Source organism: Callithrix jacchus, chromosome 5 (genome assembly GCF_049354715.1).
Source record: "Callithrix jacchus isolate 240 chromosome 5, calJac240_pri, whole genome shotgun sequence".
Classification (NCBI taxonomy): Eukaryota; Metazoa; Chordata; class Mammalia; order Primates; family Cebidae; genus Callithrix; species Callithrix jacchus.
In genome coordinates, this window is record NC_133506.1 from 4,929,987 (window position 1) to 4,951,337 (window position 21,351).

The 21,351-nt window shown below is 48.0% G+C and overlaps 1 protein-coding gene and 1 pseudogene across 5 annotated transcripts in view; one reads left to right on the forward strand and one right to left on the reverse strand.

Moving 5' to 3' along the window:
* The window catches only part of ITCH (itchy E3 ubiquitin protein ligase), a 150,142-nt gene extending 148,576 nt beyond the window's left edge, over nt 1-1,566 (reverse strand). For 4 of the 5 annotated variants that reach the window (XR_004742718.3, XM_035298060.3, XM_035298061.3 and 1 more), the window contains exon 1: nt 1,490-1,566. The gene's annotated coding sequence lies outside the window, so the exon portion shown is untranslated. Of the gene's footprint in view, nt 1-599 lie in introns of all 5 variants that reach the window. The other variant, XM_078371083.1, reaches the window with a different exon arrangement.
* LOC128932284 (small ribosomal subunit protein uS2B pseudogene) lies at nt 1,041-20,525 on the forward strand (annotated as a pseudogene).
* The last annotated feature ends 826 nt before the right edge of the window (nt 20,526-21,351 follow it).

Sequence of the window (21,351 nt, forward strand, 5' to 3'; positions counted from 1 at the left end):
CTCCCGGGTTCAAGCAATTCTCCTGCCTCAGCTTCCCGAGTAGCTGGGACTGCAGGCGCGCGCCACCACGCCCAGCTAATTTTTTTGTATTTTTAGTAGAGACGAGGTTTCACCATGTTGGCCAGGATGTTCTCCATCTCTTGACCTCGTGATCCGCTCGCCTCGGCCTCCCAAAGTGCTGGGATTACAGGCATGAGCCACCGCGCCCATCCTATTTCTTAATCTTAAAAATGAACTGTAGCTTAAATAAACCTATAAATACACACAGCAGGCTCTCACCAGACCTGTCATGAGAACTTCACCTCAACGGATAAACCATTCCTTAGCTGATTTTGAGAATGGAAATGCACTACCTTGACATACACTGCCATACACACGTACTGAAGATCGAATTATCGTATTAGGAATCGATGCGGGAGAACCCAGCTAAGTCCAATGATAGATGGCTGGCTCCAGTGTCTTACCAGTTGTCAAGGCAAAATCCCACACTTCCCCGCCCCCCACTCCAAAACAAGTACACTGCCGCTGTGGAAGAATGGCAGAAAACGTAGTAAGATGGGGGTACGAACACAACCAAGAAAACAAGGTGTCGTTGTTACCGGGGATCGTGACTTTCTGGCACTTTACAAGTTCAGCTGATCACACGTCGGACTAACTTTAGGCCCAACGTCTAGTTCGGGAGCACTAATCCTGCGCGGATTCTCTCTTTTAAAGCCGCGGCCGGGAACCAAGTCTGGGAAAACTTGAGTTCCCCCCTTGAAAGTCATGTCATCATGCTTTGGCCCTTAGAATACGTTCAACGGCTACTTTTTTCTTTTCTCTGCTAAAGCAAAGGGCACTCTCCCGAGGAGGGGCAGTGACAGCTCCACGTCTGCAAAAGTCGGCGCCGCCACGGCGGTGGCGGGCGTCGGGCGTCGGGGTGAGCGCCGGGGCCAGGACCACCCTGCCGAGGGGACAATGGGAGGAGGAGGGGAGCGGGACAGAGAGAAGGGGAGGCGGCCGCTGTGCTGGGCCCCCTCCTAGCGACAGGGGGCTCGGAAATGTCTCGGGAAGGCCAGCCGGGTGGCGGGGGACCCGGTCGCCGCCCCTCACAGGGCCACGTCGCCCGCGGCGGCGGGGACCCCACTCGTAGGCCGAGCCGCTGGAGAGTGGCCCCAGGAAGGGCCGAGGGGCGAGGGGCCGGACACTGCCCACGCCCGTCGTGGCCTAGCCCTTTCACAACTTGGAGCCCGCGAGACGAGGGCCTCCGGGAGCCTGCGCCTGGCATTGATCCCTCCGACCGTCCGGCCAACCCACCCCCACGGCCCGACCCGGGCCGGTAGCCCGAGCTCCCCGCGCCCCCCAGACACCGGCTCTGAGAAGGAGCAACCGTGGCTCTGGCGTCCCGACCCGCGCGTCCCACTCCTCTGCCCTACTTCTCCCCGAACATTCTCATCGGGACTCCCTCCCTCTCCCGAAAACTGCCCCGAGTTCGCCCACGGGTGTTTACCGGGACTCGGGGCGGCGGCGTCTCCTCAGTCCCTAGACTAAGATGGCAGCCGGTCTCGAGCCCCGACCACAGCTACCAGAGCGAGTTAGCAGCCAATACGCAGGCGCTTGAGCGCGGGAGTGATCTGGACTACAAGCCCCAGGAGGCATTGCGCGTTAGCCGACCGGCCAGCCCCGGGCTTGAAGAGCCAGCGGTGGTAAATCCTGCTAAATCCCAATTTTCTACACATCCAGGCTTTTTTCTTTTAACGCCTCGCCCACCAGAGCCTATAGCGACTGTGATTGTCAAACTCTGATGTACATCAGAATTACCTAGGAAGCTTATTAAAACTTACACTGCTTGCCGGGCGCGGTGGCTCATGCCTGCAATCCCAGCACTTCGGGAGGCTGAGGCAGGCAGATCACAAGGTCAGCAGTTCGAGACAAGCCTTACCAACAGGTCGCTACTAAAAATACAAAAATTAGCCAGGTGTGGTGGTGCGTGCCTGTAGTCCCAGCTACTCAGGAGGCTGAGGCAGGAGAATAGCTTGGACCCGGGAGGCGGAGGTTGCAGTGAGCCAAGATCATGCCATTGCACTACAGCCTGGGTGACAGAGCAAGATTCCGTTTAAAAAAAAAAAAAGGCAGGGCGAGGTGGCTCACGCCTGTAATCCCAGCACTTTGGGAGGCTGAGGCGGACGGATTACGAGGTCAAGAGATCGAGACCATCCTGGCCAACATGGTGAAACCCCGTCTCTACTAAAAATCCAAAAAAAATTAGCCGGGCGTAGTGACACGCACCTGTGGTCCCAGCTACTCTGGAGGCTGAGGCGGAAGAGTTGCTTGAATCCAGGAGTCAGAGGTTGCAGTGAGCCAAGATTGCGCCACTACACTCCAGCCTGGTGACAGAACAAGACTTCGCCTCAAAAAAAAAAACAAAAAAAACGTACACTGCTGAGCCCCACCCCGAGAGTTTCTGATCAGAAGATCTGGGATAAGGAGGATAGGGTCTGATAACTTGTATGTCTAACAAGCTCTTCTAGTGATGCTACTATGAGTGAGATCATAATTTGAGAACCACTGGTCTATATAGCTTAGTTGTTCTTTTTTCTTTTCCTTTCTTTTTCTTCATTTCTTTTTTTCTTTTTGAGATAGGGTCTCACTCTGTCACCTAGGCTGGAGTGCAGTGGCACAGTCATAGCTCACTACAGCCTTTAAATCCTGGGCTCAAGCAAGCCTCCCACCTCTGCCTCCTGAGTAGCTGGGACACAGGTGAACGCCACCACACCCAGCTAATTTTTTCTATCCTTTGTAGAGACAGGGATGGGGTGAGGTGGGGTTCGGATGGGATGGGGTTCAGATGGGGCCACCGTCTCGCCATGTTGCCCAGGCTGGTCTCCAACACCTGGGCTCAAGCAATCCTCCCTCCTTCAGCCTCCCAATCTCTGGAATTACAGATTCAAGCCACTGCACCTGGCCTACCTTAGCCTTTAACCATGTACATTAAAGGCCATAATTAAAAAGAAAAGAAAAAAATTCACCCTTCAGAGTTACACTGATTGGGTTCAAATACTCCCTTTTCCACTTTTGACTGGGTGCACTAAGGGATGATGATAACAGCTTACGGAGCCAACATGGCCAGTGTTCTAACAGCTGATAACAAGCTCCCTTTATTCTCACAACAAACCTATTACAGAAATACCATGATTATCCCCATTTTACAGATGCATAAACAAGTCACATGCTGGATAAGAACCCAGGCAGTCTGGCTTGAAAGTCCATTCTCTTAACCTCCTTCGTGGATTGCTTGTGAGAAATAATAGGCTATGCAAGCAGAAACTCAGAGGTATGACTAAGTGCTCAACACTTAGTGACCTTTGCTATTACTGTTTGCCTTGTTTCCTCCTAATGAAAATACTATTTTGCCATCTGGAAAGTCACTTACATTTTTCAAAGTACCTTTTTCTTTTTTCTGAGACAGAGTTTTCTTCTGTCACCCAAACTGGAGTGCAGCGATGCAACCATAGCTCACTGCAGCCGACCTCCTGGGTTCAGTAATCCTCCCACCTCAGCTTCCTGAGTAACTGGGACTGCAGGCCTAAGCCCCTACACCAGGCTAATTGTTCTTATATTATTTTATTTTATATTTTATTTTATTTTATTTGAGACGGAGTCTCCCTCTGTCACCCAGACTAGAGTTCAGTGGTGTGATCTCTGCTCACTACGACCTCCACTTCCTGGGTTTAAGCGATTCTCCTGCCTCAGCCTCCCGAGAAGCTGGGACTACAGGTGTGTGCCACCACGCCCAGCTAATTTTTTGTATTTTTAGTAGAGATGGGGTTTCACCATTTTAGCCAAGATGGTCTTGATCTCCTGACCTCATGATCTTCCCACCTCAGCCACCCAAAGTGCTGGGATTACAGACATGAGCCACCATGCCCGACCTTGTTATTATTTTTATAGAGATACTGTCTTCCTGTGTCGCACAGGCTGTTCCCAAACTCCTAGGCTTGGCCAAGCTTAGTGGCTCACAGCTGTAATACCAGCACTTTGGGAGGCTCAGGCAGGCAAATCACTTGAGGTCAGGAGTTCGAGACCAGTCTGGCCAACATAGTAAAGCACTCTTCTCTCTCTCTCTTTTTTTTTTTTTTGAGACGGAGTTTCGCTCTTGTTACCCAGGGTGGAGTGCAATGGCGAGATCTCGGCTCACTACAACCTCCGCCTCCTGGGTTCAGGCAATTCTCCTGCCTCAGCCTCCTGAGTAGCTGGGATTACAGGCACGCACCACCATGCCCAGCTAATTTTTTGTATTTTTAGTAGAGACGGGGTTTCTCCATGTTGACCAGGATGGTCTCGATCTCTTGACCTTGTGATCCACCCGCCTCGGCCTCCCAAAGTGCCGGGATTACAGGCGTGAGCCACTACACCTGGCCTTGTGAAACCCCTTCTCTATCTCAGGCTGAGAATAGCAGAAAAAAATTAAAAATAAATAAATAAATAAAAAAGAAACCTCTTCTCCACTAAAAATACAAAAATTAGCTGGGTGTAGTGGCAGGTGCCTGTAATCCCAGCTAACTGGGAGGCTGAAGCAGGAGAACACTTGAATCCAGAAGGCAGAGGTTGCAGTGAACCAAGATCACACCATTGCACTCCAGCCTGGGGGACTAAGCAAGACTCTGTCTCAAAAAACAAACACCAACAACAAAATCCAGGCCAGGCTCAGTGGCTCACTCCTGTCATCCCAGCACTTTGGGAGGGTGAGGCAGGTGAATAACCTGAGGTCAGGAGCTCCAGACCAGCCTGGCCAACATGGTAAAACCCTGTCCCTACTAAAAATGCAAAAAGTAGTTGGTCGTGGTGGCACAACCCTATAATCTCAGCTACTCAGGAGGCTGAGATGGGAGAACTGCTTGAACCCAGGACATGGAGACCACAGTGAGCCAAGATCACAACACTGCACTTCAGCCTGAGTGACAGAGTGAAACCTCATCTAAAAAAAAACCCATCAAACTCCTAGGCTCAAGCTTTCAAACCTCAAGCAAAGTATTTTTAAAACCACTTCAATGTTTCCTACAACATGCCTAAGGAAAGATTGCTAAAATACAGATTCCTTTGCCCCATCCTCATTCAGATTCTCTAGTGCAATAGTTTTCAAACCTCAGTACTTATCAGAATTGCCTACAAGGTTACTTAAATCTTAGATTGCTGTGGCCAGTCCCAGAGTTTCTGATTTAGTATGTCTGGAGTGGGGCCTGAGACTTCGCTTTTTCTTTTTTTTCTTTTTTTTTTTTTGAGACGAGTCTCACTCTGTTGCCTAGACTGGAGTGCAGTGGCCTAACCTCCACTCACTGCAACCTCCACCTCCTGGGTTCAGGCGATTCTCCTGCCTCAGCCTCCCGAGTAGCTCCCCAGTGGGCATCTGTAATTACCTTGCCAGGCTAATTTTGTAATTTTAAAATGCAAAATTACCACACCAGGTTAATTTTGTATTTTTCAGTAGAGAGTGTTTCACCATGTTGGTCAAGCTGGTCTCAAACTCCTGACTGCAGGTGATCCACCTGCCTTGGCCTCTCAAAGACCTGGGATTACAGGCTTGCGCCACCATGCCTAGCTAATTATCAATTATTATTTTTTTTTAGATGGTAAGACAGGAGCCCAGGAGCACCTGACTGGCCACATCCACCATGATGGCACCCACAGACTAGCAGACAGACAGAGCCACCAAGCGACCTGGTGAGCTGGTCCTGGGTCATGTGTCAGGGCCACTGGTTTCACCTAATTATGTATTTTTAGTAGAGACAGGATTTCTCCATGTTGGCCAGGTTGATCTCAAATTCCTGACCTAGGGTGATCTGCCTCGACCTCCCAAAGTACTGGGATTACAGGCATGCACCAACATGCCCAGCTAATTTTGTATTTTTAGTAGAGATGGGGTTTCTCCATGTTGGTCAGGCTGGTCTCAAACTCCCGACCACAAGTGTTCCACCCACCTCAGCCTCCCAAAGTGCTGGGGTTACAGGCATGAGCCAGCACGCCCAGCAGATTTTTTTTTTTTTTTGAGACAGTCTCACTCTGTCACCAGGCACCAGGCTGGAGTGCAGTGGTGCAACCTCGGCTCACTGCAACTTCCACCTCCCGGGTTCAAGCAATTCTCCTGCCTCAGCCTCCCGAGTAGCTGGGATTACAGGTGCGCACCACCATGCCCAGCAAATTTTTTTGTATTTTTAGTGAAGACAAGGTTTCACCATGTTGGCCAGGATGGTCTTGAACTCCTGACCTAGGTGATCCTCCTGCCTCGGCCTCCCAAAGTGCTGGGATTACAGGCATGGGCCCCTGGTGGAAAACAAGCTTATTAAGTAAAGGAATAAAAGAATGGCTACCCGTAGGCAGAGCAGTGGCTTGAGATGCTGGCCTAAGAATTCTTAAGTTATTTCTTGATTATATGCTAAACAAGGGGTGGATTATTCATGAGTTTTCCAGGAAAGGGGTGGCCAATTTCCAGAGCTGAGGGTTACTCCCCTTTTCAGACCGTATAGGATAACACTAGATTTTGCCATGGCATCTATAAACTGTCATGGTGCTGGTGGGAGTGTTTGTTAGCATGCTACTGCATTATAATTCGAATATAGTGAGTAGTGAGAATGACCAGAGGTCACTTTCATTGCCATCTTTGTTTTGGTGGGTTTTAGCCACCTTCTTTACTGCAATCTGTTTTATCAGCAAGGTCTTTATGACCTGTGTCTTGTACCAACCTCCTCTCATTAGGTGACTTAGAATGCCTAACCTCTTGGGAATGCAGCCCAGTAGGTCTCAGCCTTATTTTACCCAGCCTTTGTTCAAGATGGAGTTGCTCTGGTTCAAACGCCTCTGACGGTACACAGGCTTGCTCACTTTGTGAAAATTAATCAAGCCATATGCCTAGTTTCTGCATTTTTCTCTATTCATATACATCAATAAAAGTTTACTTAAAACAAATATATGTTTTATTTTATTTCATTTTTATTTATTTAGAGACAAGGTCTTGCTCTGTCACCTAGGTTGGAGTGCAATGATGTGATCATAGCAGCCTCAAATTCCTGGGCTCAAGGGATCCTCCCATCTCAGCCTCCAATTATACGGTTTTTTGTTTTTGTTTTTTTGTTTTGAGGCAGAGTCTTGCTCCGTCACCCAGGCTGGATGGAGTGCAGTGGCACAAACTTGGCTCACTGCAACCTCTGCCTCCTGGGTTCAAGCAATTCTTCTGCCTCAACCTCCTGAGTAGCTAGGATTACAGGCACCTGCCATCATGCCCAGTTCATTGTTTTGTATTTTTAGTAGAGACAGGGTTTCACTATGTTGGCCAGTCTGGTCTTGAACTTGTGACCTCTGGCGATCCGCCTGCCTCAGCCACCCAAGTTCTGGGATAAAAGTGTGAGCCACTGCAGTTGGCCCCAAATATATGTTTTAAATGGATGCTGGCCAGGAGTAGTACCTCATGCCTGTAATCCCAGCACTTTGGGAGGCTGAGACAGGAGGATCCTTTGAGGTAAGGAGTTCTAGACTAGCCTGCACAACATACAGAGACTCCATCTCTAATAACATAAATAAATAAATGTATACTCATTTTGTTTCAAAAATGCATCTCTTTCTACTACATATCAATGATTCTAAAACTTTACAAGTGCATCAGAATTGCCTGAAGGACTTATTAAAACTCAGCTTGCTAGGTGTCACACAGGAATTTCTGAGTCAGGAAGCTGTATTAGGACAGAGAAATGGCTTTTTTTTTCTTTTTTTTTTTGAGACTGAGTTTTGCTTTGTCCAGGCTGGAATGCAATTGTGCAATCTCGGCTCATTGCAACCTCTGCCCCCCAGGTTCAGGCGATTCTCTTGACTCAGTCTCATGAGTAGCTGGGATTACAGGTGCCTGCCAGCATACCCAGCTAATTGTTTGTATTTTTAGTAGAGATGGGGTTTTACCATGTTGGCCAGGCTGGTCTTGAACTCCTGACCTCAGATGATCCACCCACCTTGGCCTCCCAAAGTACTGGGATTACAGGCATGAGCCACTGTGCCAGGCCGAGAAATTACATTTCTAACAAGTTCCAGGTAATGCTGATGCCCACCCATCGTGACACTTTGAGAACCACTGGACTATGCTATCCTAACCTCCTTACCAATGCCAACAGGGTGGATCAGCTCTCTTTTGGGAGGCAGTACTCGGTAGGAGTTAGTAATTTCATTTTGGCTTCACCAGCATATGGATCAAGGATCTAGTCCATATTATGTCAATAAATTGCTTGGAGGGTCTTAGGCAAAGTCACCTGATCTTCAGTGTCCAAATCTCTAAATGAGTCTAATAGTTCTTACCTCCTGTATGTTGTAAAGATTCTAGAAGATCCCAGGTTGGTAGTTGGTGATTGTCCAAGAAGCAGCTGAGTTTGTGAGGGCAGGGAATCCCAGCCTGACCATTTTCTCATTCTCCCATGCTATGTGGCTCTAGCTCCCAAGTTTCCTGATCCAGAACTCACCCTGGTCTTGGCCTGGTCAGAATGCAGGATCAGTGGTTGATAAAGTTGAACCACCTTTACCTTTCTTCTGCTTATGACACCTGTGCCAATCCAGGACAGGACTAGCCCTGCTAGAGCAGGGGCCAGAAGCCTGGAAGAGCCTGTCACCAGCAAGGGAAGGAGGTTCCTAGGCCTCTTGGGAGAGGAGGAGGGCAGGAAGCAGGGATGCAGAGCTAGAAGGAGTTGGGAGAAAAACCCCAGCAGCCCACATGCCACCTGCCACTTACCAGATTTCCCTGCAGAACACTTAGTCATACTGCTGTCCCTGTCTTTCCTGGAGCCTCTTTGCTTTCAATTGCCAGAGGAAGGCTTGAAAAATTGTGTGTTAATAGAGAGAAGACACCACGGAGCTTCTGAGGGCCTGAGATCTGGATTCAAAGAGATCACTTAAGGCTGGGTGTGATGGCTTATTATTTCTCTTTAAGACTGTTTCCTCATCCTCGAAATAAGGTACACAAGTTCTGTCCATGGTCCCAGGCTGCCAGATTTAAAAAATGAAAATATAGGATGCCGGGTTAAATTTGAATTTCAGACAAACAATAAATAATTTTTTTAGTATAAATGTGTGCAACTATTACATGGTAACATACCATTACTAAAAATTTTCTCATTTGTTATCTAAAATTCAACTTTAACTGGGCATTCTATATTTTATTTGGCAATTCTACTTCCAAGACTTTATAATAGACTTTCTAGATCAGGCATAGTAAACTTAAATGCCTCCATGGACCATCCAGGTAAAAGAGAAAAATAATAGCTGGGCCAGGCATAATGGCTCACACCTGTAATCCTAGCACTTTGGAAGGCCAAGGTGGGCAGATCACTTGAGGCTAGGAGTTTGAGACTGGCCTGGCCAACATGGAGAAACCCTGTCTCTACTAAAAATACCAAAAAAAAAATTAGCCAGGCGTGGTGGCATGCACCTGTAGTACCAGCTACTTGGAAGGCTGAGGTAGCAGAATCCCTTGAACCTGGGAGGTGGAAGGTCTAGTGAGCCGAGATCACACCACTGCACTCCAGCCTGGGTGAGCAAGTGAGGCTCTGTCTCAAACAAAACAAAACAAAATTCAACCTGGCCGGGCATGGTGGCTTATGCCTGTAATCCCAGAACTTTGGGAGACCGAGGCAGGCAGATCACTTGAAGTCAAGAGTTCAAGACCATCCTGGCCAACACGGTGAAACCTCATCTCTACTAAAAACACAAAAATTAGCTGGGCCTGGTACTCAGTAGTTCCAGCTACTCAGGAGGCTGAGGCAGGAGAAACGCTTGAACCCAGCAGGCAGAGGTTGCAGCAAGCCGAGATCGTGCCACTGCACTCCAGCCTGTGCAACAGAACAAGACTCTGTCTCAATAAATAAACAAACAAACAGGCCAGGTGCAGTGGCTCAGGCCTGTAATCCTTACACTTTGGGAGGCCAAGGCAGGAGGACCACTTGAGGTCAGGAGTTCAAGACCAGGCTGGCCAACATGGCAAAACCCCATCTCTACTGAAAACACAAAACGTAAGGCTGGGTGCAGTGGCTCATGCCTGTAATCTCAGCACTTTGGGAGGTCAAGACAGGCAGATCACAAGGTCAAGAGATCAAGACCATCTTGGCCAATATGGTGAAACCCCATCTCTACTAAAAATACAAAAATTAGCTGGGCGTGGTGGCACTCGCCTGTGGTCCCAGCTACTCAGGAGGCTTGAACCCAGGAGGTAGAGGTTGCAGTGAACCGAGATTGCACCACTGCACTCCAGCCTGGCGACAGAGCAAGACCCTGTCTCAAATAAATAAATAAATACAATTTAAAAAATCAAATGAGCTGGGCTTGTTTATGCATGCCTGTAATCCTAGCTACTTGGGTGGCTGAGGCAGAATGATTACTTGAACCCAGGAGGTAGAGGTTGCAGTGAACAGAAATCACACCACTGCTCTCTGGACTGGGAAACAGAGCCGGACTCTGTCTCAAAAATATAATGATAAGATGGATGTTGGAGAGATGGAGAAACAGATAAATGAATAAATATGCAACAAAGCAAATGTAGCGAACAGTTAATAATTGTAGAATCTAGGTAATGGGTGGACCAGCATTCACTGTACTGTTCTTTCAACTGCTCTGTATGTTTGAAAATGTTCAACATAAAGCGTTGGGAGGAAATCCTGCACGAGCAAATGCAGTACAAGCCTGGGCAACATAGTAAGACCCTGTCTCTCCAAAAATAAAATAAAAACATTAGCCAGGTGTGGTGGCAAAAGGCTGAGGTGAAAGGATCGCATGAGCCTAGGAGGTCGAGGCTGCAATGAGCCATATTTGTGCCCTTGTACTCAAACCTGGGCGACAGAGTAAGACCCTGCTTCAGAAAAAAAAGAAAGAAAAAAGAAAAAACCTCACACAGTGGCTCACCCCTGTAATCCCAGCACTTTGGAAGGCCGAGGTAGGGGGATCACTTGAGGTCAGGAGTTGGAGACCAGCCTGGCCAACATGGTAAAACCCTGTCTCTATAAAAAAAAAAATTATGTATATATATATATAATTATATATTTAATATATATATTTATATATATATATAAAATTATATAATCAAATACATATATATATATAATTAGCCCGGCTTGGTGGCGGGCACCTGAAATTCCAGCTACTCAGAAGGCTGAGGCATGAGAATCCCTTGAATCCAGGAGCTGGAGTTTGCAGTGAGCTGAGATCACCCCACTGCAGTCCAGCTTGGGTGACAGAGCAAGACTCCATCTCAAAAAAAAAATGCAGTCAATTTTCACAGGTGAATTTGCAACCCCTGATCCATTTGCAGCCAGCTCCACGTTCTAATCCTCCTCTCTTTTGAGCTACAAACTAGCATGATTTTACTTACGAAGTTCCCTTTTCCTTGCTCTTTCCCAGCATTCCTCCTAATCGGGTTCAAGTTCCCTTCCTACTATTTACCTGCCGTGTGACCTTGCCTCTCTGGGCCTCTGCTGGCTTCTGAAAATTGGGGTCAAATGTATTTTTTTATTTATCTTGAGGCAGGAGATTGGACCATTGAATCTGGGAAGATTTCCTCCCTCAAACCACAAGGTTTTTTGTGGGGGGAGGGGGGTGTGAGACAGAGTTTTGTTCTTGTTGTTCAGGCTAGAGTGCAATGGCACAATCTTAGCTCACCAAAACCTCTGCCTCCAGGGATCAAGCAATTTGCCTCTGGAGTAGCTGGGATTATTGGAGCATGCCACCACACCTGGCTAATTTTGTATTTTTAGTGGAGACGGGATTTCTCCATGTTGATCTGCCTGCCTCAGGCTGCCAAAGTGCTGGGATTACAGGTGTGAGCCACTGCACTGGCCTATCCATAAGCCTTTCGAGGGGAAAAGGCCAGTATTTTTTGTTGTTGTTGTTTGTTTGTTTTTTGAGACGGAGTTTCGCTCTTGTTACCCAGGCTGGAGTGCAATGGCGCGCTCTCGGCTCACTGCAACCTCCGCCTCCTGGGTTCAGGCAATTCTCCTCCCTCAGCCTCCTGAGTAGCTGAGACTACAGGCACGCGCCACCATGCCCAGCTAATTTTTTGTATTTTTAGTAGAGACGGGGTTTCACCATGTTGACCAGGATGGTCTCGATCTCTTGACCTCATGATCCACCCGCCTCACCCTCCCAAAGTGCTGGGATTGCAGGCGTGAGCCACCACGCCCGGCGAAAAGGCCAGTTTTATCGATACCCATGCATTTTCTGGCATGTAGTGACACCTTAAGTGTGCTCAGGAAATGCTTGAATGAAAGCTCTCTGTAAACTGAAAGCAGGAGAGAAGGACATATATTGAGTGCTCGCTGTGTGTTTATGAACTAGATATGCCTTTATTCATCCCACAGCTACCCAGTGAGGTAGCAGACACTGTGATTCCCGCTTTCAGAGAGGAAGAAACAGAGGTTCAGAAGGGATAAGCGACTGGTCAAAATTAGCAGTGAATGCAAGAAAGAGATCTGAGATTGGAACCCAGGACTGTCTCATTCAACTTCATCACAAGTGCCTCTTCCTGAATCAATGATAGGAAGAGACTCTTCTTCCGTCTTTCAAATTTCCTTCCTTTCTTTCTTTCTTTTTTGAGGTGGAGTCTTGCCCAGTCTCCCAGGCTAGAGTGCAGTGTCACAATCTCGGCTCACTGCAACTTCCACCTCTTGGGTTCAAGCGATTCTTCTGCCTTAGCCTCCTGAATAGCTGGGATTACAGGTGCCTGCCACCATGCCCAGCTAATTTTTGTATTTTTTAGTAGAGATGGGGTTCACCATGTTGGCCAGGCTGGTCTTGAACTCCTGACCTCAGGTAATCCGCCCACCTTGGCATCCCAAAGTGCTGGGATTACAGGCATGAGCCACCACGCCTGGCCGAATTTTCTATCCTGAATTAGAAGTAGGAGGCTGAGCATGGTGGCTCATGCCTGTTATCCAGCACTTTGGGAGGCCAACGTGGGTGGATCACCTAAGGTCAGGAGTTTGAGAGAAGCCTAACCAACATGGAGAAACCCCATCTCTACTAAAAACACAAAATTAGCAGGGCATGGTGGCACATACCTGCAACCCTAGCTACTCAGAAGGCTGAGGCAGGAAAATTGCTTGAAACTGGGAGGTGGAGGTTGCAGTGAGCCAAGGTCACACCATTGCCCTCCAGCCTGGGCAACAAAAGGGCAAATCTGTCTCAAAAGAAAAAGAAAGTTATAAGCTGGACACCGTGGCTCACACCTGTAATCCCAACACTTTGGGAGATCAGGTGTTGAAGACCAGCCTGACCAACATGGTGAAACCCCATCTCTACTAAAAATACAAAAATTACCTGGGCATACCACACCCATTATCCCAGCTCCTTGGGAGGCTAAGGCAGATGAATTGCTTGAACCCAGAGGCTGCACTGAGCTGAGATGGTGCCACTGCACTCCAGCCTGGGCAACACAGCAAGACTCCATCTAAAAAAAAGTTATAAAAATAAATCACTGTAAGGAGCTCTTGGCACACCCCCTCTGCAATTTTTGGGAGATTTGAGTTTCAGAGGGGCAACTGCAGGACTCAAGAACTGCCTTAGATAATAATCAATGTGTCAGAGCTTCTAGTTCTGCTCTCTATCCTCAGTTCCTTCTTTTCTTGTTCTCAAACCTAAAGTTATCCGTTTTTCAGGAAATTCCCTTTGGCCCATCTCTACACATTGCAGACCAAAATAATTTCTTGCCTAGAGTTCTCACTAGAGATGTCTGGCCTAAGCCAGAACCTGCATCTTAGGGGGAAAAAAAAAAAAAAAGATCAAAGCCATGCCTGTGAGTTCCTGAGGCAAAGACAGAGTCAAGTGACAAGCATCCAGGTCACCTTATGAAATCGGGAAGGTTGTCAGACAGAAACACCTCTGGGAATCGTAGAAGTCGGCCTTGATTCATGCAAACTTCTGAGGTGACAAAAGGTGCAATGAGAAACATGGGTCATGTGTGACCCTATTGTCAGTCATCAGGAACCTTCTATACTTGGAGAAGGAGGGGCAGGTCCCACAGGACAACTGGTCCAGTCTTCTGCATTAAGACCATTTCCTCATGTATGAAACAGGACTGGCGAGGCCTGATGGCTCACAACTAGAATCCCAGCACTTTGGGAGCCCAAGGCAGGTGGATCACTTGAGATCAGTAGTTCGAGACCAGCCTGGCCAACATGGTGAGACTCTGTCTCTACTAAAAATACAAAAAGTAGCTGGGTGTGGTGGTGCACACTTGTAATCCCAGATACCCAGGTGGCTGAGGCAGGAGACTAGCTTGAATCCAGGAGTCGAGGCTGCAGTGAGCCAAGATCATGCCAGTCTGGGCAAAAGAGTGAGAGTCTGTCAAGAAGAAAGAAAGAGAGAGAGAGACAGAGGAAGGAAGGAGAGAGAGAAAGAAAGAAAGAAGAGAGAGAGAGAGAGAGAAAGAGGGAGGGAGGGAGGGAGGGAGGGAGGGAAAGAAAGAGAAAGAAAAAGAAAAAGAAAGAAAGGGCCGGGCGGGGTGACTCACGCCTGTAATCCCAGCACTTTGGGAGGCCAAGGCAGGTGGATCACGAGGTCAAGAGATCAAGACCATCCTAGCCAACATGGTGAAACCCTGTCTCTACTAAAATACAAAAATTAGCTGAGCATGGTGGCACATGCCTGTAGTCCCAGCTACTTGGGAGGCTGAGGCAGAATTGATTGAACCCAGGAGGAGGCGGAGGTTGCAGTGAGCCGAGATCACGCCACTGCACTCCAGCCTGGCTCCTGGTGACAGAGCAAGACTCTGTCTCAAATTTTTAAAAATAAAAATAAAATTATTAAAAAAAAAAAAGAAAGAAAGAAAAGGAAATAGAGAGAAGCATGACTTAATGTCTTACCTCTTAGAGTTGTAGCGAGGATAAAATGAGAAGTGCATTGACACAATACAGGCCCAAGTGTGCAGTAAAAGCACTTGATGAGGCTGGGTGAGGTGGCACATGCCTGTAATCCCAGCGCTTTTGGAGGCTGAGGCGGGTGGATCACGAGGTCAGGAGTTCAAGATCAGCCTGGCCAAAATGGTGAAACCTTGTCTCTACTAAAAATACAAAAATTAGCCAGGTGCGGTGGTGGGCGCCTGTAATCCCAGCTACTCGGGAGGCTGAGGCAGAAGAATCACTTGGACCCAGGGGGTAGAGGTTGCAGTGAGCCGAGATTGTGCCACTGCACTCTAGCCTCGGTGACAGAGTAAGATTTTGTCTTGAGGGGTGGGGGTGGGGTGTAGGGGGAAGCACTTGATGAAACCAAGCACTGTGACCTGATTAGGGCTGTCAAACTTAGTCTGGCTGGGTGCAGTGGCTCATGCCTATAATCCCAGCAGTTTGGGAGGCCAAGGCGGTAGATCATCTGAGGTCAGGAGTTTGAGACTAGCCTGGCCAACATGGTGAATCCCCGTCTCTACTCTAAGTACTATAATTAGCTGGGCATGGTGGCAGGCACCTGTAATTCCATCTACTCTGGTGGCTGAGGCAGGAGAATTGTTTGAACCCAGGAAGCAGAGCTTGCAGTGAGCAAAGATGGTGCCATTGCATTCCAGCCTGGGCGGCAAGAGTGAAACTCAGTCTCAAAAAGAGAAAAAAAAAAAAACACTTAACCTGCCTTACTTTTCTTTCTTCTTTTAAAAATTTTTATCAGCTTACATCATGCTTTGATTTGTTTGCTTTTAGTCACTTTCTTCTAGCTGACTTTAGAACCTATATAGCTAAAAATCACATAGCTAAGCAGTATATAACTGAACTGCCACAGCTTTCTATGGAAAACATCTCTGATATATGGGTCACCACGGCAATGGTTGCTTCAGCTGTTTTTCAGGAACTCACAATCAGTTGTTGTTCAGTTCAAGCTGGCTAAGCCCACCGACCCTTCACCTTGGCCTGTCTGTGTGCCTGACGGGTGACCTTTTGATGTTAGAGACCCAAAAAGTCCATCCTTAGATCATACTACTCATGTCATTTTGTGAATATGCACCCTATGAAGAACCAGAAAGCTTGACTGTGACTGCACAGATCACCAATGGCTCCACTTTTCCTTATTTCCAATCACCTTTCCCTACACCTTGGACCACCCCTCTTTTTTATCACATAAACATCCCTAAACCCTGTGATCAGAGATGCAGATTTCAGACCCGTTCTACCTCTTCAATAGGTGGCCTTGTGAATAATCCTTCTATCGACTGCAAACTTGTCAGCTCAGTGATTGGCATACTGTGTAACCGGAAGAAGGAGCCTGCTTCCATAGTGTTGATTTTTCAGCTGAGGCAACTATCCCAGAGAAGTTAGGTGACTTATCTAAGACCAGCTAGTAATTGATGGAATCAGGATTTAAATTTGGTCAGCCCGAATCTAGAGCCCTCACTCGGAACTTTTAAACCAACCTCTTTCAAGGGGTTGTGTAGTGATGGATATATACAAGATGATTTTAGGTGGTGCCAAAAATTGTCATTTAAAATAACTTTTGCCGGGTGCAGTGACTCACGCCTGTAACCCCAGCACTTTGGGAGGCTGAGGTGGGCAGATTACGAGGTCAGGAGAGTCAGACCATCCTGGCTAACATGGTGAAATCCCATCTCTACTAAAAATACAAAAAATTAGCTGGGCATGGTGGCATGAACCTGTAGTCCCAACTACTTGGGAGGCTGAGGCAGGAGAATCACTTGAACCTGGGAGATGGATGTTGCAGTGAGCCAAGATTGCACCACTGCACTCTAGCCTGGGCAGAGGAAGACTCTGTCTCAAATATATAAATGAATAAAAAAAACTTTTTTTTTTTTTGAGACAGTCTCACTCTGTCTGGAATGCAGTGGCATGATCTCAGCTCACTGCAACCTCAACCTCCCGGGTTCAAGTGATTCTCCTGCCCCAGCCTCCCAAGTAGTTGGGATTACAGGTGCCCATCACCATGCCCAGCTAATTTTTGTATTCTTTTTTTTAAAAGATGGGGTTTCACCATGTTGGCCAGTCTGGTCTCAAACTCCTGACCTCAGGTGATCTGCACACCTTGGCCTCCCAAAGTGCTGGGATTACAGGCGTGAGCCACCGTGCCCAGCCAATTTTTGCATTTTTAGTAGAGATGGGGTTTCACAGTGTTGGCCAGTCTGGTCTCAAACTCCTGACCTCAGATGATCGCCCTGCCTCAGCCTCCCAAAGTGCTGAGATTACAGGCCACTGCACCTGGCCAACTTTTTTTTTTTTTAAGACAGAGTCTCACTGGATGCGATAGCTCATGCCTGTAATCCCAGAACTTTGGGAGGCCGATGCAGGTGGATCACGAGATCAGGAACTTGAAACCAGCCTGGCCAACATGGTGAAACCTGTTTCTATTAAAAATACAAAAGTTAGCTGGGCCGTGGTGGCATGCGCCTGTAATCCCAGCTACTAAGGGGTATGAGGCAGGAGAATCACTTGAACCTAGGAAATGGAAGTTGTTGTAAACTTAGATCGTGCCACACTGCACTGCAGCCTGAGCAACAGAGTGAGACTCTGTCAAAAAAAAAAAAAAAAAAAAGATGGAGTCTCACACTGTCTCCTGGGCAGTAGTGCAGTGGCACAATCTTGGCTCACTGCAACCTCCACCTCCCAGGTTCAAGTGATTCTCCTGCCTCAGCCTCCCGAGTAGCTGGGATTACAGGCACCTGCCACTATGCCCAGCTGATTTTTTGCATTTTCAGTAAAGACAGGTTTTCACCACGTTGGCCAGGCTGGTCTCGAGCTCCTAACTTCATGATTCACCCGACTCAGCCTCCCAAAGTACTGGGCAGGTGTGAGCCACCATGCCTGGCTTTTTTTTTTTTTTTTTTTTTTTTTTTTTTAATAGAGACCAGTTTCACCTTGTTGCCCAGGCTGGTCTCAAAGTCCTGGGCTCAAGCAATCTGTCTGCTTCAGCCTCTCAAAGTGTTAAGATTACAAGCATGAGCCACCATGCCCAGCCTAAACATATCTTTTTATTGAGAAAAATATCAGAGATAGATAAAACAGTATAATGAACTTCCAGTGTCATAAGCTTCAAATACCAGTTCATTAACAATAGTTTTCAGGCTGGGCATGTTGGCTCACACCTGTAATCCAAGCACTTTGAGAGTCTGAGGTGAGAAGATCACTTCAAGTCAGAAGTTGTTCAGCCTAGGTGACATAAAGAGAACCTCATCTCTAAGAAAAGGCTGGTTGCGGTGGCTCACGCCTGTAATCCCAGACTTGGGGAGGCCAAGGCAGGCAGATCACTTGAGGTCAGGAGTACAAGACCAGCCTGGCCAACATGGTGAAACCCTGCCTCTACTAAAAATACAAAATTATTCAGGTGTGGTAGTGTATGCCTGTAGTCCTAGCTACGTGGGAGGCTGAGGCAGGAGAATCGCTTGAACCTGGGAGATGAAGGTTGCAATGATCCCAGATTGCTCTACTGCACTGCAGCCTGGGTGTCAGAGCAAGACTCCATCTCAAAAAAAGAAAAGAAACTTCTGGGTGTGGTGGAGTATGCCTGTAGTCCTAGCTACTCTGTAGGCTGAGGGGGAAGGATCCTTTGAGCCCAGCAGGTGGAGGCTGCAGTGAGCTGTGACTGTGCCACTGCACTACAGCCAAGGTGACAGAGCAAGACCCTGTCTGTAAAAAACAAAAAACAAAAACCAGGCCAGGACCAGGCAAGGCGGCTCATGCCTGTAACCTCAGCACTTTGGAAAGCTGAGATGGGTGGATCACCTGAGGTCAGGAGTTCAAGACCATCCTGGCCAAGATGGTGAAACCCTGTCTCTACTAAATATACAAAAATTAGCTTGGCATGGTGGTACACACCTGTAAACCCAGCTACTCAGGAGGCTGAGGCAGGAGTATTGTTTGAACCTGGGAGGCAGAGGTTGCAGTGAGCTGAGATCATGTACTGTACTACAGCCTGGGCAACAGCGCAAGACTCGGTCTCAAAAATAAATAAATAAATAAAGTTTCATCTACTACCTCCATTAATAGCTTTTTTTCTTCTTTTAGACTTAGTCTCGCTCTTGTCCGCCAGGCTGGAGTGCAATGGCAGGATCTTGGCTCACTGCAACCTCTGCCTCCTGGGTTCAAGCAATTCTCCTGCCTAAGCCTCCCGAGTAGCTGGAATTATAGGCGCCTGTCACCATGCCAGGCTAATTTTTGCATTTTTAGTAGAAACAGGGTTTCACCATGTTGGCCAAGCTGGTCTCAATCTCCTGACCTCGTGATCTGTCCACCTTGGCCTCCCAAAGTGCTGGGATTACAGGCGTGAGCCACCAAGCTGGGCCACATTTTTTTTTTTTTTTTGAGATGGAGTCTCACTCTGTCGCCCAGGCTGGAGTGCGGTGGTGCGATCTCGGCTCACTGCAACCTCTACCTCCTGGGATCAACTGATTCTCCTGCCTCAGCCTTCTGAGTAGCTGAGTAGCTGGGATTACAAGCACACGCCACCATGCCTGGCAATTTTTGTATTTTTAATAGAAACAGTGTTTCCCCGTTTGGCCAAGCTAATCTCAAACTCAGGCTGACCGCAAATGATCCGCCCTCCTCAGCTTCTCAAAGTGCTGAGATTACAGACATGAGCCACCACACCTGGCCAGAATAGCACATCTATAAGAGGAAAAGTGACGTCATATACATCGTAAATCTGAAGAGGACCTGGCAGAAGCTTCTGCTGGCAGCTCATGCCATTGTTTCCACTGAAAACCCTGCTGGTGTCACTGTCCTATCCTCCAGGTACACGGTCCAGCGAGCTGTGTTGAAGTTTGCTGCTGCCACTGGAGCCACTCCAATTGCTGGCCACTTCACTCCTAGAACTGTCAGTAACCAGATCCAGGCAGCCTTCTGGGACCTACAGCTTTTTGTGGTTACTGACTCCAGGGCTGACCACCAGCCTCTCACAGAGGCTTCTTAGGTAAACCTGCCTTTGCTCTGTGTCACACAGATTCTCCTCTGTGCTATGTGGACATCGGCATTCCATGCAACAACCAGAGAGCTACCTCAGTGAGTTGACTGTGGTGGAGGCTGGCCTGGGAAGTTCTGCACATGTGTGGCACCATTTCTTGTGAACACCCCTGGGAGGTCATGCCTGATCTCTGTTTCTACAGAGATTCTGAAGAGCCTGAAAATGAAGAGCAGGCTGCTGCTGAAAAGGCCATGACCAAGGAGGAATTTCAGGGTGAATGGAGACTGCTCCAGCTCCTAAGTTCACTGCTACTCAGCCTGAGGTTGCAGACTGGTCTGGGGCATGCAGGTGCCCCCTTTGGCTATTCAGCAGGTCCCACTGAATACTGGTGTGCTCAGCCTGCCATGCAGGCCTGGTCTCAGCTAGCCTGGCTCGGGCCACTGAATCACTGAATGGGTAGAAGCAACACTTGAATGGTTTTAAGGTATTGTTGCATGGGCTCTTAAGCAACATGGAAATAAGGTTGACAGAAAATAAACATCAGTTTCTTTAAAAAAAGAAAAAAAAAGACACCATTAATACTTTGTTTGGCCAGGTATGGTGGCTCACACCTGTAATCCCAGCTACTAGGGAAGCTGAGGCAGGAGAATGGCTTGAACCCAAGAGGCAAAGATTGCAGTGAGCCGAGATCATGCCACTGCACTCTAGCCTGGCAACAGAGCGAGACTCCATCTTAAAAAAAAAAAGTTGTTCATAGGCTGAGTGTGGTGGCTTACGTCTGTAATCCTAGCGCTTTGGGAGGTGGAGGCAGGAGAATTGCTTGAACTCAGGAGTTTAAGACCAGCCTGGGCAATATAGCAAGACCCCATCTCTAAAAAAATTTTTTTTTAATTGTTCACTTAAAATGGTTAATTTTTTTTCCTTAAGACAGAGTCTCACTCTATTGCTGAGGCTGCAACCACCACCTCCCTGGTTGAAGCGATTCTCCTGCTTCAGCCCCCGAGTAGCTGGGATTACAGGTTTACACCACCACACCCAGATAATTTTTGTTTTGTTTTGCTTTGTGTTTTTGAGACAGAGTGTTGCTCTGCTGCCCAGGCTGGAGTGCGGTGGCGCGATCTCGGCTCAAGGCAACCTCCGCCTCCTGGGTTCAAGTGATTCTCCTGCCTCACCCTCCAGAGTAGCTGGGGTCACAGGCACATGCCACCACGCCCAGCTAATTTTTGTACTTTTAGCAGAGGCAAGATTTCACCATTTGGTCAGGCTGGTCCTAACCTCGTGATCTGCCCGCCCTGGCCTCCCAAAGTGCTAGGATAACAGGCATGACCCGCCGCCCCCAGCCAATTTTTGTATTTTTAGTAGAGAGACGGGGTTTCAGCTTGTTGGCCAGGTTAGTCTCAAATGCCTGACCTCAAGTGATCCACCCACCTTGGCCTCCCAGAATGTTGGGGTTACAGGTGTGAGCCA